This window comes from Rattus norvegicus, chromosome 5 (assembly GCF_036323735.1).
Source record: "Rattus norvegicus strain BN/NHsdMcwi chromosome 5, GRCr8, whole genome shotgun sequence".
Classification (NCBI taxonomy): Eukaryota; Metazoa; Chordata; class Mammalia; order Rodentia; family Muridae; genus Rattus; species Rattus norvegicus.
This window is the reverse complement of record NC_086023.1, coordinates 37,528,085-37,540,581: the sequence shown is the minus strand read 5'-3', so window position 1 is coordinate 37,540,581 and position 12,497 is coordinate 37,528,085.

Sequence of the window (12,497 nt, the reverse complement as noted above, 5' to 3'; positions counted from 1 at the left end):
AACTTTGTGGACACTAAATTATTGGGTGCAATAAGCACTACGTTGATATCTGATTTGTACTTTTACATGCTAGTACTCTGCCCTTTGCCTACCATCGGTGGTGTCTATGACATCACTTGTAAAACAGATCACTATTTTAAGTAAACTTCTATTAGCCCACCCCCAAATAAGCAGAAAACTGTCTTACCTGCAATGACTGGTAATAAAAAGAAAATTAAATCACAGTAACTGCATTCCTTCAGTAAGAACAAATATTCAATAGCAGGGGCACATGTTCTAATATGTTCATAGTGGCTTTATTTGTGATAGCCAGAAGCTGAAAACAACCCAGATGTCCCAGAACAGAAAAACGGATACAGAGAATATGGTTTATTTACACAATGGAATACTACTCAGCTATTAAGAATGAGAATATCGGCAGGAGCTCTCTGCTCCCACACCCGGTGAGAGAGAGACCCAACCGCCTGGTCAGGTGGGCACTCCTGAGGCTGCAGAGCGGAAGAGACCACCAACACTGCTCACCCCTGCCCACATCCCTGGCCCAAGAGGAAACTGTATAAGGCCTCTGGGCTCCCGTGGGGGAGGGCCCAGGAGCGGCAGGACCCCTGCCAGAGACACCGCCGGACCCTGAAGGAAACAGACCGGATAAACAGTTCTCTGCACCCAAATCCCGTGGGAGGGAGAGCTAAACCTTCAGAGAGGCAGACAAGCCTGGGAAACCAGAAGAGACTGCTCCCTGCACACACATCTCGGACGCCAGAGGAAAAAGCCAAAGACCATCTGGAACCCTGGTGCACTGAAGCTCCCGGAAGGGGCGGCACAGGTCTTCCTGGTTGCTGCTGCTGCAGAGAGCCCCTGGGCAGCACCTCACGAGCAAACCTGAGCCTCGGGACCACAGGTAAGACCAAATTTTCTGCTGCGAGAAAGCTGCCTGGTGAACTCAAGACACAGGCCCATAGGAACAGCTGAAGACCTGTGGAGAGGAAAAACTACATGCCCGAAAGCAGAACACTCTGTCCCCATAACTGACTGAAAGAGAGGAAAACAGGTCTACAGCACTCCGGACACACAGGCTTATAGGACAGTCTAGCCATTGTCAGAAATAGCAGAACAAAGTAACACTAGAGATAATCTGATGGCGAGAGGCAAGCGCAGGAACCCAAGCAAAAACCAAGACTACATGCCATCATCGGAGCCCAATTCTCCCACCAAAACAAACATGGAATATCCAAACACACCAGAAAAACAAGATCTAGTTTCAAAATCATATTTGATCATGATGCTGGAGGACTTCAAGAAAGACATGAACACACTTAGGGAAGCACAGGAAAACATTAATAAGCAAGTAAAAGCCTACAGAGAGGAATCGCAAAAATCCCTGAAAGAATTCCAGGAAAACACAATCAAACAGTTGAAGGAATTAAAAATGGAAATAGAAGCAATCAAGAAAGAACAAATGGAAACAACCCTGGATATAGCAAACCAATAGAAGAGACAAGGAGCTGTAGATACAAACTTCACCAACAGAATACAAGAGATGGAAGAGAGAATCTCAGGAGCAGAAGATTCCATAGAAATCTTTGACACAACTGTCAAACATAATGTAAAGCGGAAAAAGCTACTGGTCCAAAACATACAGGAAATCCAGGACTCAATGAGAAGATCAAACCTAAGGATAATAGGTATAGAAGAGAGTGAAGACTCCCAGCTCAAAGGACCAGTAAATATCTTCAACAAAATCATAGAAGAAAACTTCCCTAACCTAAAAAAAGAGATACCCATAGACATACAAGGAGCCTACAGAACTCCAAATAGATTGGACCAGAAAAGAAACACCTCCCGTCACATAATTGTCAAAACACCAAACGCACAAAATAAAGAAAGAATATTAAAAGCAGTAAGGGAAAAAGGTCAAGTAACATATAAAGGGAGACCTATCAGAATCACACCAGACTGCTCGCCAGAAACTATGAAGGCCAGAAGATCCTGGACTGATGTTATACAGACCCTAAGAGAACAAAAATGCCAGCCCAGGTTACTGTATCCTGCAAAACTCTCAATTAACATTGATGGAGAAACCAAGATATCCCATGACAAAACCAAATTTACACAATATCTTTCTACAAATCCAGCACTACAAAGGATAATAAATGGTAAAGCCCAACATAAGGAGGCAAGCTATACCCTAGAAGAAGCAAGAAACTAATCGTCTTGGCAACAAAACAAAGAGAATGAAAGCACACAAACATAACCTCACATCCAAATATGAATATAACGGGAAGCAATAATCACTATTCCTTAATATCTCTCAATATCAATGGCCTCAACTCCCCAATAAAAAGACATAGATTAACAAACTGGATACGCAACGAGGACCCTGAATTCTGCTGCCTACAGGAAACACACCTCAGAGACAAAGACAGACACTACCTCAGAGTGAAAGGCTGGAAAACAACTTTCCAAGCAAATGGTCAGAAGAAGCAAGCTGGAGTAGCCATTCTAATATCAAATAAAATCAATTTCCAACTAAAAGTCATCAAAAAAGATAAGGAAGGACACTTCATATTCATCAAAGGAAAAATCAACCAAGATGAACTCTCAATCCTAAATATCTATGCCCCAAATACAAGGGCAACTACATACGTAAAAGAAACCTTACTAAAGCTCAAAACACACATTGCACCTCACACAATAATAGTGGGAGATTTCAACACCCCACTCTCATCAATGGACAGATTATGGAAACAGAAATTAAAAAGTGATGTAGACAGACTAAGAGAAGTCATAAGCCAAATAGACTTAACGGATATTTATAGAACATTCTATCCTAAAGCAAAAGGATATACCTTCTTCTCAGCTCCTCATGGTACTTTCTCCAAAATTGACCATATAATTGGTCAAAAAACGGGCCTCAACAGGTACAGAAAGATAGAAATAATCCCATGCGTGCTATCGGACCACCACGGCCTAAAACTGGTCTTCAATAACAATAAGGGAAGAATGCCCACATATACGTGGAAATTGAACAATGCTCTACTCAATGATAACCTGGTCAAGGAAGAAATAAAGAAAGAAATTAAAAACTTTTTAGAATTTAATGAAAATGAAGATACAACATACTCAAACTTATGGGACACAATGAAAGCTGTGCTAAGAGGAAAACTCATAGCGCTGAGTGCCTGCAGAAAGAAACAGGAAAGAGCATATGTCAGCAGCTTGACAGCACACCTAAAAGCTATAGAACAAAAAGAAGCAAATACACCCAGGAGGAGTAGAAGGCAGGAAATAATCAAACTCAGAGCTGAAATCAACCAAGTAGAAACAAAAAGGACCATAGAAAGAATCAACAGAACCAAAAGTTGGTTCTTTGAGAAAATCAACAAGATAGATAAACCCTTAGCCAGACTAACGAGAGGACACAGAGAGTGTGTCCAAATTAACAATATCAGAAATGAAAAGGGAGACATAACTACAGATTCGGAGGAAATTCAAAAAATCATCAGATCTTACTATAAAAACCTATATTCAACAAAATTTGAAAATCTTCAGGAAATGGACAATTTCCTAGACAGATACCAGGTATCGAAGTTAAATCAGGAACAGATAAACCAGTTAAACAACCCCATAACTCCTAAGGAAATAGAAGCAGTCATTAAAGGTCTCCCAACCAAAAAGAGCCCAGGTCCAGACGGGTTTAGTGCAGAATTCTACCAAACCTTCCTAGAAGACCTCATACCAATATTATCCAAACTATTCCACAAAATTGAAACAGATGGAGCCCTACCGAATTCCTTCTACGAAGCCACAATTACTCTTATACCTAAACCACACAAAGACACAACAAAGAAAGAGAACTTCAGACCAATTTCCCTTATGAATATCGACGCAAAAATACTCAATAAAATTCTGGCAAACCGAATTCAAGAGCACATCAAAACAATCATCCACCATGACCAAGTAGGCTTCATCCCAGGCATGGAGGGATGGTTTAATATACGGAAAACCATCAACGTGATCCATTATATAAACAAACTGAAAGAACAGAACCACATGATCATTTCATTAGATGCTGAGAAAGCATTTGACAAAATTCAACACTCCTTCATGATAAAAGTCCTGGAAAGAATAGGAATTCAAGGCCCATACCTAAACATAGTAAAAGCCATATACAGCAAACCAGTTGCTAACATTAAACTAAATGGAGAGAAACTTGAAGCAATCCCACTAAAATCAGGGACTAGACAAGGCTGCCCACTCTCTCCCTACTTATTCAATATAGCTCTTGAAGTTCTAGCCAGAGCAATCAGACAACAAAAGGAGATCAAAGGGATACAGATCGGAAAAGAAGAGGTCAAAATATCACTATTTGCAGATGACATGATAGTATATTTAAGTGATCCCAAAAGTTCCACCAGAGAACTACAAAAGCTGATAAACAACTTCAGCAAAGTGACTGGGTATAAAATTAACTCAAATAAATCAGTTGCCTTCCTCTATACAAAAGAGAAACAAGCCGAGAAAGAAATTAGGGAAACGACACCCTTCATAATAGACCCAAATAATATAAAGTACCTCGGTGTGACTTTAACCAAGCAAGTAAAAGATCTGTACAATAAGAACTTCAAGACACTGAGGAAAGAAATTGAAGAAGACCTCAGAAGATGGAAAGATCTCCCATGCTCATGGATTGGCAGGATTAATATAGTAAAAATGGCCATTTTACCAAAAGCAATCTACAGATTCAATGCAATCCCCATCAAAATACCAATCCAATTCTTCAAAGAGTTAGACAGAACAATTTGCAAATTCATCTGGAATAACAAAAAACCCAGGATAGCTAAAGCTATCCTCAACAATAAAAGGACTTCAGGGGGAATCACTATCCCTGAACTCAAGCAGTATTACAGAGCAATAGTGATAAGAACTGCATGGTATTGGTACAGAGACAGACAGATAGACCAATAGAATAGAATTGAAGACCCAGAAATGAACCCACACACCTATGGTCACTTGATTTTTGACAAAGGAGCCAAAACCATCCAATGGAAAAAAGATAGCATTTTCAGCAAATGGTGCTGGTTCAACTGGAGGGCAACATGTAGAAGAATGCAGATCGATCCATGCTTATCACCCTGTACAAAGCTTAAGTCCAAGTGGATCAAGGACCTCCACATCAAACCAGACACACTCAAACTAATAGAAGAAAAACTAGGGAAGCATCTGGAACACATGGGCACTGGAAAAAATTTCCTGAACAAAACACCAATGGCTTATGCTCTAAGATCAAGAATCGACAAATGGGATCTCATAAAACTGCAAAGCTTCTGTAAGGCAAAGGACACTGTGGTTAGGACAAAACGGCAACCAACAGATTGGGAAAAGATCTTTACCAATCCTACAACAGATAGAGGCCTTATATCCAAAATATACAAAGAACTCAAGAAGTTAGACCGCAGGGAAACAAATAACCCTATTAAAAAATGGGGTTCAGAGCTAAACAAAGAATTCACAGCTGAGGAATGCCGAATGGCTGAGAAACACCTAAAGAAATGTTCAACATCTTTAGTCATAAGGGAAATGCAAATCAAAACAACCCTGAGATTTCACCTCACACCAGTGCGATTGGCTAAGATCAAAAACTCAGGTGACAGCAGATGCTGGCGAGGATGTGGAGAAAGAGGAGCACTCCTCCATTGTTGGTGGGATTGCAGACTGGTACAACCATTCTGGAAATCAGTCTGGAGGTTCCTCAGAAAATTGGACATTGAACTGCCTGAGGATCCAGCTATACCTCTCTTGGGCATATACCCAAAAGATGCCTCAACATATAAAAGAGACACGTGCTCCACTATGTTCATCGCAGCCTTATTTATAATAGCCAGAAAATGGAAAGAATCCAGATGCCCTTCAACAGAGGAATGGATACAGAAAATGTGGTACATCTACACAATGGAATATTACTCAGCTATCGAAAACAACGAGTTTATGAAATTCGTAGTCAAATGGTTGGAACTGGAAAATATCATCCTGAGTGAGCTAACCCAATCACAGAAAGACATACATGGTATGCACTCATTGATAAGTGGCTATTAGCCCAAATGCTTGAATTACCCTAGATCCCTAGAACAAACGAAACTCAAGACGGATGATCAAAATGTGAATGCTTCACTCCTTCTTTAAATGAGTTAAAAGAATACCCTTGGCAGGGAAGGGAGAGGCAAAGATTAAAACAGAGACTGAAGGAACACCCATTCAGAGCCTGCCCCACATGTGGCCCATACATATACAGCCACCCAATTAGAGAAGATGGATGAAGCAAAGAAGTGCAGACCGACAGGAGCCGGATGTAGATCGCTCCTGAGAGACACAGCCAGAATACAGCAAATATAGAGGCGAATGCCAGCAGCAAACCACTGAACTGAGAATAGGTCCCCTATTGAAGGAATCAGAGAAAGAACTGGAAGAGCTTGAAGGGGCTCGAGACTCCAAAAGTACAACAATGCCAAGCAACCAGAGTTTCCAGGGACTAAGCCACTACCTAAAGACTATACATGGACTGACCCTGGACTCTGACCCCATAGGTAGCAATGAATATCCTAGTAAGAGCACCAGTGGAAGGGGAAGCCCTGGGTCCTGCTAAGACTGAACCCCCAGTGAACTAGTCTATGGGGGGAGGGCGGCAATGGGGGGAGGGTTGGGAGGGGAACACCCATAAGGAAGGGGAGGGGGAGGGGGCTGTTTGCCCGGAAACCGGGAAAGGGAATAACACTCGAAATGTATATAAGAAATACTCAAGTTAATAAAAAAAAAAGAATGAGAATATCATGAGTTTTGCAGACAAATGAACAGAACTAGAAAATATCCTGAATGAGGTATTCTGACCCAAAAGGACATACATAGCATGTACTCACTAATAGGATACAATCCACAGAACTCAAGAACTCAAGAATGTTAACAAGCTGAAGGGTCCAAGTGAGGATGTCTCAATCCCACTGGGGAGGGAGAAGAAAGCAATCACAGGAGGGAGGAGGGAGGGGGTCCTGGGTGGGAAAGGGAACAGGGAGGGGAAGAGGGGAACATGATCAGGTATTGGGAGGGGAATAGGACTGAAGCCCTGAGGGCCAGCAGAAAAAATGGAAACAGGCAAGGTAGGAGGTAGGGGGGCTTTCTAGAATGTACCAGACACCTGTAAGGTGAGAGACTCTCAGGACTCAAGGGAAGGGATCTTAGATGAAATGCTCTATAGTGGGGAGAGGAAACTTGTAGAGTCTACCTCAAGTAGAAAGACAGGGTATCAAGTGGAGGGATGGGATTGTCATCCCACAGTCAAAAACTCTGACCCATAATTGTTCTAGTCTAAAAGAACTGCAGGGAGAAAAATGGAGAAGAGTTTGAGGAAAAGGAGGTCCAGTGACAGGCCCAGATTAGAACCCAGCTCAAGGGGAGGCTCCAAGGCCTGATACTATTATTGATGCTATGGTGTGCTTACAAATAGTACCTATCATGGCTGCCCTCCATAAGATCCAATAAGCAGTTGTAAGAGTCAGATGCAGATATTTGCACCCAACCAATAAGCAGAAGCTGTTGACCCCTGTGGTTGAACTAGGGAAAAGCTGGAAGAAGATGATGGTGAGGGCAACCTTAGGAAGACCAGCAGTCTCAACTATCCTGGACCCTCAGGATCTCTCAGACACTGAGCCACCAATCAGCCAGCATATACCAGCTGGTATGAGGCCCCTGACACACATACAGCAGAGGACTGCTGGGTCTGAACTCAGAGAAGATGCCACTAACCATTGAGAAGCTTGGGGCCCCAGGGAGGGGGAGGTCTGAGGTTTGGTGGGGTTGGAAGGGGTGGAGACATCCTATTGGAGAAGAAGTGGGGTGGGAGAGGAGGTGTAGGATGGGGAAAAGTGGGGGTGGACTGGGAGGGGGATAAAGTCTGGGGTGTTAAAAAAAGATTAAAGAATGAATAAAAAAGAAAGAAAAAAGCTTTATGCCTCAGTAAATAGAGTACTTAAACTTTACAAAAACAACTGAAGTGGTGTTTTGATTCATGACTATTAAGAAGATTTAAGCAATTCTCTAAGACTCCTTCGAATTAAATTCAAACAGCTTAACTATAATTCAAAAGAGAAGAATAACCTCGGAAAATAAAGGATATAACCAGGGAACAGTCCATAAACCCCCCGAATGACTTAATGTGTAAACAGACAGAAGCTAGTTTATTGGAGCAATATCTATTTTTAGGAGAAGATAATAAGTTAGTAATAATTCTGAATATTGGGTGAGTCATGAGATTTCACTGTACTGAGTAAGTGCATGTACTTAGTAAGGTAGGAATTAAATTATGACTAATTTTTCAGTTTATTATCATTCAAAAGACAAAGCATTTAATTCAATTTGAATTTCATCTGTGGACCAAGTTTGGTAGTGTATACGGTAACTTACAAACATTATTTTGTATAAATCAAGTATTTAATAAATGTTTGTTAAGTAATTAAACAATATTATGAGACAGGAAGGTTTGTGGACATCAGAACACAACTTCTATGGAAGAAGCATGTGAGCCGAACACCAGCAATCACAAACAGTAACTGTCTTTGTCTGAGGGTATTATAAAACAGTCCCAAGCTTGCCTGGGTAAATCATCCTTATTGTCAGTTTCGAGGATGAGGATATCTCTCTGCAGACAAATCAGGATGCTGCAGACAGACATAGCATCCAGTCACCCACGTTATCACTGTAAGAAGCAGTTTCTGTGGACAACACAATGTTTTCTGGAAACCCACAACACAGATTTGTTAAAGTACAGTGCAGTATCCACTGTAGGTAAGAAACAGAGACGCAGCTTTTTCTGCATTGTACATAGGTACAGATCATACTACGCTCCAAGAGGACTAAAGATATTTATTTTACATTCTTTTTTAAATTCTAAGCAGTTAGTAAACTACTAGCTTTAGATTTAAAAAATGCTCAAATAAAACTTCTAACTATATTGAGATTTTTCTTGAATTGGTGGCATGGAATCTTTAATGACTCCCAAATTCATAAAGTTGAGTTACAGAAACTGATATTCAAAAAACTTTTACATCATAAAATCTCTATGACTCTATTTAGAATTGTTTGTAATGGTAATTTTTGTGGAATAAACACGTTTAGCATATTAATAATTTTTCTTCAGTCAGCTACAGGTGCAATGTGAGCACATAGGAAACAATTCAGCTGACATGGACATTTGAGACACTAACATGATTTTAAGTAAAGTACTTCAGTCACCAGCAATGCTTTCTGTTTCCTTGATTATAACATTTGAAGTCTTAAATTCACAATTAAAATGTATGAGCAGCAAATGTAACAGACATTAAGAGTAAAAATGCCTTCAGGAAATCGTTAATAGCTAGTCGCATCTGTGACTAATGAATACTATATTAGTTTAGGCTGTGACTAACAGAATAAATGTTTTGAAAAAATCCTTATGTTAGTGTATGAGGAACAGTAATCATATTGTGATGGATTTGTTCCATGAATGAAGATGAGGTATGTGTGTAAAGTTTTCTTGTTCTTGGAACCGAGTGTGGACCATCATTGCTCATTTATTTTCATCTAGTGAGCTAACTAAAAGCATTTCAATTAATTGAACATCATGATCTACTGAAATGTAAGGAGATTAAAAGTTCAATTCCCAAAGAAGATTGTGTATCTACAATTAGCTTCCCAGTTAAGCTGCTTTTAATGGTGTTTTTTTTATGTTCTAATTTATGAATAATCTGTTGTAAAGCCTCAGGAATCTGAGTCAAACTAAGGTATTATTTATTCCAATAAATATATATTCAACTGCTTTTAAAAAATAGCTGCTAGTTTATGAAAGGTTGGTGACTTTTAATGACACAAGTTCATGTATGTGTTGATGTTGGACCTAGCACAAGCAGATTATTTCTTAGCATTCAAATTTACCAAGCACAAAACATCTTTATTAGGCAAGGGTAGTCAGAACTGAAGGTTTTTGAAATCTGCATCCATTTGAAATATCACTTAGAATGTGCATTAGTTCTTCTTTTAGTGGATATTTTTTATTTACATTTCGAATGTTATCCTCTTCCCCGGTTTCCCGTCCATTACCCCCCTATAGGATCCCTCCTCCCCTTTATTCTATGAGATGTTCCCCCTCCCCAACCACCCACAGAAAGATTGTGTATCTACAATTCTCCTTCCGGCATCCCCGCCCTGACATTCCCTTATACTGGAGGTTCAGCTTTGGCAGGACCAAGGACTTCTCCTTCCATTGGTGCCCAACAAGGCCATCCTCTGCTTCATCTATAGCCGGAGTCATAAGTCTGTCGATGTGTATTCTGGATGGTGGTTTAATCCCTGGGAGCTCTGGTTGGTTGGTATTGTTGTCCATATTGGTTTGCAAGCCCCTTCAACTCTTTCAATCCTTTCTCTAACTCCTCTAATGGGGACCTCATTCTCAGTTCAGTGGTTCTCTCCTAGCATTTACCTCTGTATTTGTTATGTTCTGGCTGAGCCTCTCAGGCAATAGCTATATCAGGCTACTGTCAGCATGCACTTCTTGGATTCATCAATATTGTTTAGTCTTGGTGGCTGTATGTATATGGGCTGGATCCCCATGTGGGGCAGTCATTGGATGGCCTTTCCTTTAGTCTCTGCTCCACACTTTGTCTCCACATTTCCTCCTTTGAATACATTGGTATTCTGTATTTTCCCCTTCTAAGAAGGTCTGAAGCATCTGTACCTCAGTCATCCTTCTTCTTGAGCTTCATGTGATGTATGGATTGTATCATTGGGTAATTTGAGCTTTTGATCTAATACCCACTTATCAGTGAGTTCATATTATGTGTGTTTTTTTTTGAGATTGGGTTACTTCACTCAGGATGATATTTTCTAGCTCCATCCATTTGGCTATGAATTTTATCAAGTTATTGTTTTTGAGAGCTGAGTAGTACTCCATTGTGTAGATGTACCACATTTTCTGTATCCATTCCTCTGTTGAAGGACATGTAGGTTCTTTCCAGCTTCTGGCTATTATAAATAAGGCTGCTATGAACATAGTGGAGCATGTGTCTTTGTTGTATGTTAGAGTATCTTTTGGGTATATGCCCAGGAGAGGTATAGCTGGGTCTTCAGGTAGTTCTATGTCCAATTTTCTGAGAAACTACCAGACTGATTTCTAGAGAAGTTGTACCAGCTTGCAATCCCACCAACAGTGGAGGAGTGTTTGTCTTTCTCCACATCCTTGCCAGTATCTGTTGTCTCCTGAGTATTTTATCTTAGCCATTCTGACTGGTATACAGTGGTATCTCAGGGTTGTTTTGATTTGCATTTCCCTCATGACTAAGGATATTGAACATTTCTTTAGGTGCTTCTCGGTCATTCAATACTCCTCAGTTAAGAATACGTTGCTTAGCACTGTACTCCATTTTTTACATAGGGTTATTTGATTCTCAGGAGTCTAACTTCTTGAGTTCTTTGTATGTATTGGATATTAGCCCTCTATCAGATGTAGGATTGGTAGAGATCCTTTCCCAATCTGTTGGTTGCTGTTTTATCCTAATGACAGTGTCCTTTGCCTTAAAGAAGTTTCACAATTTATGGAAATCCCATTTGTTGATTTATCTTAGAGCATAAGCCATTGGTATTCTGTTCAGGAAATTTTTCCCAGTGCGCATGTGTTCAAGGCTCTTCCCTACTTTACCTTCTATTAGTTTGAGTGTATCTGGTTTTATGTGGAGGTCCTTGATCCACTTGAACTTAAGCTTTGTACAGGGCGATAAAAATGGATCAATTTGCATTCTTCTGCATGCTGACCTCCAGTTGATACAGCACTATTTGTTGAAAATGCTATTTTTCCCCTCAGTGGATGGTTTTAGCTCCTTTGTCAAAGATCAAGTGACCATAGGTGTGTGGGTTCATTTCTGTGTCTTCAGTTCTATTTCACTGATCTATCTGCCTGTTCCTGTTCCAATACTATACAGGTTTTTTTTTTTTTTTTTTAATCACTAGTGCTTTGTAATACTGCTTGAGGTCAGGGATGGTAATTTTATTGTTGAATATAGTTTTTGCTATCCTGGGTTTTTTGTTATTCCAAATGAATTTGCAAATTGCTCTTTCTAACTCTATGAAGAATTGAGTTGGAACTTTGATGTGGATTGCATTAAATCCGTCAATTGCTTTTGGCAAAATGGCCATTTTTACTACATTAATCCTGCCAATCCATGAGCATGGGAGGTCTTTCCACCTTCTGAGATCTTCAATTTCTTTCTTCAGAGACTTTAAGTTCTTGTCATACAGATCTTTGACTTGTTTGGTTAGAGTCACATTTAGGAATTTAGGACTATTGTGAAAAGTGACATTTCCCCAATTTCTTTCTCAGCCTGTTTATCCTTTGAGTAGAGGAAGGCTCCTGATTTGTTTGAGTTAATTTTATACCCAGTTATTTTGTTGAAGTTGTTTATCAGGCTTAGTAATTCTCTGGT